The 7,207-nt window shown below is 42.7% G+C and overlaps 1 non-coding gene across 1 annotated transcript; it reads left to right on the top strand.

The window, feature by feature from the left end:
- The first annotated feature begins 313 nt into the window (after positions 1–313).
- On the top strand, positions 314–420 carry LOC141658288 (small nucleolar RNA R71). The gene has a single exon (XR_012549182.1). It is a non-coding gene; the product is annotated as a small nucleolar RNA R71 (small nucleolar RNA).
- Positions 421–7,207: the final 6,787 nt, after the last annotated feature.

Raw genomic sequence — 7,207 nt, 5'->3', positions numbered from 1 at the left:
TACAGACGAAAGGACCGTCTGAAATAGCGTTAACATGGTACATCCCTCCTTTAGAAGCTCCTCCCAATTCATATTTGTCAAACCTTGCATAAGAGCTTCTACTGCAGCAACAGAGGAAGATTCAGCAACTCTCCTCTGGTTTCCTCTCGAATTCCCATATTCAGCCTTATGAGTGGCCAAATCATTGATGATCTTCCACCCCTTAGTCTCTCCCATGTTCTCAAAGAAATCGGCCATTGGTCGCAGATCCAAAATAGCCCTCTGATCGTCATACAGCCCATTATAGAACTGATTGCAAAGACTCTATTTTTCGAACCCATGGTGCGGTATGGTTCGTACCAGTTTCTTGAAACGGACCCATGCTTCATGAAAGTTCTCATCAGGCCCCTGTTTAAAGCTCGTGATCTGAGCTCTAATGGCATTAGTCTTCGAGGCAGAGAAGTACTTTTTGTAGAATGCGAGGGCTAAGGAATTCCAGTCGGTGATCCCATGAGCGGCTCGGTCCAGATCTCTATACCACTCCCTTGCAGCATCACGAAGGGAGAAAATGAACATGGTCTCCTTGATATGGTCTTGGGTCACACCGGCCAGCGGGGGTATAGAGCAGCAATAATCAATAAAAATCTCCATGTGCTTGGCTGCATCTTCATTTGCAGCTCCCCCGAACTGGTTTCTCTCAACCAGGTTAATAAAGGAAGGCTTCGACTCGAATTTTCTCGCCTCCCCAGGTAGTTCGAATCCTTTGTAGAGATTCGCAGCTGTCGGCTCTAAGTGACTGGCAATGGTTGCTTCTTCAGCCATGACTGGAATCTCTGGAGAAGTGACAGTTTCAGCTGACGAAATTGAAGCAGGAGATGTAGGTGGATCTTCCTCGAACAGAGCGTTCTCGTAGTAGCTTGACAGAGTACTCAGCTCTTCCTCTGTTGGCAATACCCTTTGTGATCGTCTCAACTCGCGCAAGGATTTCTCGATCTCAGGATTGAATGGTACTAGTTCACCACCCTGTGACCTGCGCATAAGAAGAAACTACAAAAAGAATATAAGAAAAGTTTAAGGAACGGAAGTCCCTTAAACTAAAGAAAGACTAAATAAAAACAACTGAAAATTAGAACAATTGCCTCCCCGGCAACGGCGCCAAAATTTGATACCCGTCGTGAGGTGTCAAAAATAAATTTATAATCTCCAACTACAACTACAGCTAGTGGCAGTCGGGTCGAACCACAGAGAGGTAGACGTAATTTCTAGTTGTTTAAATTCGGTCTAAGGTAACAATAAGATGGGGGTCTGATTGGGTTTGGTCTATAGCTAATAACAATAAAAGAAATGTAAACTGATGAAATATATGAAATCAAGTATAAAAAGAGGTACTAGGATGGTCGGTTCATTATAGTTTCGGCGGCAGCATACTAAAGGTCTAAATCAAACACATGAGGCGGGAAATAAAAAGGTCCTCTCGGTCCACTCTTAACAAATAGCATCTTTCAATCTCGCTATAGGTCCCTAATATCACTAATACTAACTTTCGTCCTGAAAAGTGATTTACGGTCTAAACTTTACCTATCTTTCGATCTCAGCATAGTTTAGTCATTCTAATGTGATCTAACAACTGTCCCTATCTCTCGATCTAATGGGTCAGTCATATCCTAAGCATTCAACTAGTCGTGTGCACTCGATTCGTCGAATAAAGAATTAAAACAATTAAAACGAAAATAAAACCTCACGTGGTCAGTCGATCGACCAGGTATGGCAGTCGATCGACTGACACGCAATTCAGGCCGTGCTCATTCTATTGCCGCCTACACTAAAATTTCCCTACATCCTAGCACGAATAAATTAGCTACTCATACTGAAATTAAAGGCAACAATAATATTAAGGATTAAAACTACGAAATTCATGCTTAATACGGTAAAATAAACAATTAACAAAAGATGGCAATTCGGCTTGGGAAATGATCTAGCAATTCGACAACTATGAACGAAAATAAAATAACAGTATAAAGCCAGAGAGTACCGTGTGAATTGCGAAGGAAAAGAACAAAGCCAAATGACAAGCGAATTGTATTCAATACCGAAAGTAATCTCGAACCCTAATTATTCTAAAGAACTCTATGTAAAACTTGGTGAATTTCTGAATAAAAACTGGATCATTGTATCTGTCGAACTAGGTTACGTTATATAGAAAGTATACGTAACATAATTCCTAAAACCTAAACATAATGGGCTTCCAGTTCCTCGATCTTTTAATTCTCGTCTGAAGCAGCGATGTGGTCGATCGAATGAGCATGGTGGTCGATCGACTGACTAGCAGTGTACAGTAGCTTCTGGAACCCGATAGTTGGTCGATCGACTGAAGGTAGTGGTCGATCGACTGCTTTAGCTGCTACTTGACTTTCATAATCTCGGGGATTTGTCTTTTGGGCTTTGAATTGCGCACCAAGCTCGTTCCTTAAGCGAATACTTCACGTCAAATGCAATGCAGGATACTCGGGGACGGATTTAGCTCGATTTTCACTGGATTCTTCACATTTCTGCAATAACGTACAAAAATACGGAAGTAGGCGGAAATAGGGTGAAATGTAGCATAAACTACATGAATGAGCTCTGAAATGCGTGTAAAATGGGATGTAAAACATCATATAAATGACACGCATCACCTACCTTTAGCAATCTCCTACAGCTACTTGAATCCGGGCCGAAACCGTCTCGAGGAACAGTCTCATCCTAAACAAATCACATAATGCTATCACAATGCATCCTATACTATTTTATACTACAAAACCCCTTATCATTACCCTTTAGTTACTCCTATTACTCATACTAATTACTAATTAATTACTCATAACGAATTCCTCTAAAAGTTAGGGTTTAAAAGACTAGAAAAGGGTAGCTCTTTACTTACTAGCTAGTAAGTAAAGAGCTACCCTTGAAGAAGATGAAGAGGAAGATGGGAAATTTTCTAATCCAAGCTTCAATCCCAAGTAGTAGGTGTTTATGAGGGTTTATAGAGAAGTGAGAGAGTTTGGAGAGATAAGGAGGAATATGGAAATGATTTTAAGGTTAGATAAGAAAAGGGTTTAAATCCCGTATTCTGAAACAACGTCACTCGACCGAGTGCCGGGTTCACTCGGTCGAGTGGACTCACTCAGCCGAGTATTACTCTACTCGGTTGAGTGGACACACTCGGTCTAGTATACTCTTCACTCGACCAAGTGGACCCACTCGATCCGCTGTAACTCTACTTGGTCTAGTCTAGGTCTACTGTAAGGCTATCCTTCCCTCCCGAGTGATCTCTTATCGGGTCTAATGGTCCTCTCACACGTATCAAGGTCTAAGTACGGGTCCCACAAAGGCCGGGTATTATAATCTTTCCTCCTTAAAAATGAACTTCGTCCTCCAAGTTCACCTCACCCTCACTTTTCCTTAACACTATCTTACGTCTCAGTCGTCTCATGTCTACTCTCAAGTCTCTTCCTCACGCATTCGCTCGTCTCTCTTGCTAGTACTCACGCATAGTTCTTTACTGTACGTGCTCTTTTATGCTGTCATATCCTTTCTTATTCTCAAATATTACATTCAGTCCCCCTAAAAGAGAACTTCGTCCCAAAGTTCTCCACTCGATCTCTCGCGAGAAGGATTCTCATAATCACTCGGTCTAGGCTTACGGGTCCGAGAATAAGTCAAGCTGAACATTTATTCCCACTAGCATGGCTAAGATCCAGTCGTATCGTGCATAGTTTGTGACTCTAGGTATATATGTATAACTCATGACCCTGTACATAATAATCCAAACACGGTCGAGTACCTCGTCTACTATGATTCACTTTCTTCCATATTGCTTATTCCCAACTAATTCATGTTGTGCATAAACCACGTGATCATGAATGTGTTCTTATCTATCCTCGTATAATATCGTCCCACTCTAGTCGCCAGAAGACTCGATCATGTATAAGACTCATAGAATTCTTACTTATGCTTACCAATTACCGCATCATTATTATCCTTACTAAGAATGCTAGTTCCTATCCCTCGACTAAACATATTTCATATTACAATGTACAAAGCGACACCTATCAGTGTAAAAAACTCATTCCAATTTATTGGATAATAATTTCTATACTTACACAACTATTAGGAGGTCAGTAAGGTAATAAAAAGAAAGTACCCATTCCATGTTGGTTCAAAACCATTAAAAGAAGATCAAAATAGTCCACTCGGTCGAGTGGAGACCTACTCGGTCAAGTGGGGATGTCACTCCGTCGAGTGAGGGTGTCACTCGGTCGAGTGCGGAGTTTTACAGAAATTTCCCAGGGTCTGTTTTAGGCTCACTCGATCAAGTGAAATAGGGCACTCGGTCGAGTGAAAATGGCACTCGGCCAAGTGTCACCTGATAGTCTAAAATCCGGCCATTTATGGTCTTTAAACTTACCTATGGTCGAGTATACTTGCAAAAGGGTCTCAATAGTGATCATAGAACCACAACATCTATTAGGTTTTCGCCTTATGGCCGAGTTTACAACACAAGAAAACAAATTGTTCGAGATCCAACCGACATAATTGTTCGAGATCAAACCGACAGAAGGTCAAACAAGTTTCCATATAAGTAAACAGGACTAGGAAGAGGACTTTCTCCTCTTGCCAAGCCTTTTCGCTCACCGAACCAAGTTCCTTGGTTGTTTACCGGTGACTCCTCCCTCCGCATGCTAACTTCTTCACTCTTGTATCGCCCGAGGTGTCCATCGTCGCTTCTTCTACTATTCCGTTGACATAGCGGCCATGATACTCCATGTAATACTACAGATTTTCTTAAGTTGAATACTCGACCGAGTAGAGCCTACTCGGCCGAGTAGTGCTTATTGCGTAGTCTGTTTCGGTTCTGCCGAGGAATACTCGGCCGAGTATGAAGAATACTCGACCGAGTAGAGGATACTCGGCCGAGTATACACTTTACTCGACCGAGTATCCGGTCTGGCGAGTGTTATTTCAGCGGTTTGATGCGGGAGTGTTTAGGGTTATTTAATTTGCAAAGTCAGTTTCTAAAACGTCATTTTTACCCTAATCACTTTACGATTTCCCTAATCACACTCTAATCACTCCCCAAATCATTCTATAATCTCATTGTGAGTGCAATCGTCGTGGTCTTTGCGTGTAATCTCCCACTCTACTGTTGGTAAGTGTAATTTCCATGTCATTTATATTCTTTTAGGGTTACTGTATGTATGGAATTGGGGGATATGGGGGATTGTGCAATGTGTAATTGTGTTATGTGGTTATTGTATAGGAGAAGACTTCATAGAAGAGCCTTTCTGATTGTTCGGTTTCCGTGTGCTGTTGATTGCAAAGATAGGGTTTTCCCTACTCAGTTTACTGTTCATTGTTTAAGACATAATTGTGTTATGATTATTGTTATCTGCTGATCATCGGTGTTCGGGCGTTGTTGTGACGGTGTTGGTGTAAAGATGTTGTGATAGCTGTGATGCTGAGTGTATTGTGTTTGTGATGGAGTCACTTGCGGGAGTGGCTTCACATCTTAGTTCGCCCTCCGTGGAACCCGTCACAGGAGGGGATGTGCACATTAAGGGACAAGGATTGTCAGTCGCAAATTGATGAGCTGGACTAGGTGGGATCGGCTGCGGTCACCCACTGGCGGCGAGGATTACCTGTTGTGATGGGTAATCTGGCAGGGCTACACACTTCGGTGTGTAGTCGGTTACTGTGTGAGATCGGGAAACTGGGGTGGAGGATGATCAGCTGGTTACCATGTTTGTTTGTCTTATATTGATTGAGTAATACTGACCCCGTTGTTGTTTGTGGAATCTGATGTGATCCATTCGGGGATGGTGAGCAGACTTGACAGGTATTGCTATTGGTGAGCTTGGGGCAGTCATGGGAGAGTTGTCATCACCAGTCGTAGCATCACCGTCCGAGTCTTAGTTTTGATTTCTTAGTTGTCAGACATTGGAGTTGTTTTATTGAATCAGTTTTGGATTTTGGTTTGATGTAAACTTTAACACTTTATGATATCTTAATAATTATGCTCAGTTCAGACGCTTTTGATATGTACTAACCTCGGGCAACCGAGATGGTAACACACTTTCATGGTAGGGTGGTCCTGGTAAGGCACCTTGGTATGAGGGGGTGTTACAAAGTGGTATCAGAGCCGAAGATTCCGGCACCTAAACAAATCAATCTAATTAACTTAGGGAGTCTAAATAAAATGAACCCGGGGAGAGTTGTTTGGAGCTACCGCAAAGACTCGGGAGACGTCCCGGAGTCGCAATTTGGCCCTCATTAACTCGAGCCGGTCACATGGGGAAGTGTGTTGAGAGTTGTGTCTTATATGTGCATGTATGTGAAGATTCATGGTGATAATAAGTGATGGTTGGAAATTTATATGTTAAATTCGTAAGTATGGTGATTGGAAAAGTAGTAGAAGGGACGGGTATGTGAAATTTTGGTGAATTGGATTTAGCATGTGAATGATTGGCATGATTGTGTGTTTATAACGTGGCATTAAAATTTCTGTTGTTATATGTTGGATGATTGGGATAGAAAGCATGATAGGTGACTCAGTACTGTTTTAACCCGTCTTTGGCATGGCTCGACCGAGCAGGGCAGGTACTCGACCGAGTAGGGAGTACTCGGCCGAGTAACCGAGCACTCGACCGAGTAACCGAGCACTCGACCGAGTATTATTTGTTGGTAATTAGAAATCGTCACTGGAGTGACTACTCGATCGAGAGCATTTATGTGTACTCGACCGAGTAGCGTCTACTCGGCCGAGTATAGTTTGTATCGACCGAGCATGCGTTTTGGGATTTTTAGGTTGGCTACTGGAGTCGATTACTCGACCGAGTATCTGGGATACTCGACCGAGTAGTCGTTACTCGACCTAGTATCGTCTTATACTCGGCCGAGTGTTCCTTTGGCGGAGGATTGATACATTTTAAGCCGTAGGCTTTTGTGCTTACGTTTCCTTGTTTCTTATCAGCTCAAAATACCGCCCAAAAGAACCCCCGCACAGATCCAAGCTTCTGAGATGTCCCTTGATGAGGTTGCTTGTATGATTGAGCAACAAGAGGCTCTCCTTGAAGCTTCTAAAAATGTGGGGAAGTGGAATGAGAAGCCGGTGGATGCTACTCAGCTCAGCGTCATCATTTCTCGATTCAACCCTCCCACATATGAAGGGGTGGGGGAACCAAAGCTACTC

Source organism: Silene latifolia, chromosome 5, assembly GCF_048544455.1.
Source record: "Silene latifolia isolate original U9 population chromosome 5, ASM4854445v1, whole genome shotgun sequence".
Lineage (NCBI taxonomy): Eukaryota > Viridiplantae > Streptophyta > Magnoliopsida > Caryophyllales > Caryophyllaceae > Silene > Silene latifolia.
This window is presented reverse-complemented; position numbering and strand designations above follow the sequence as displayed.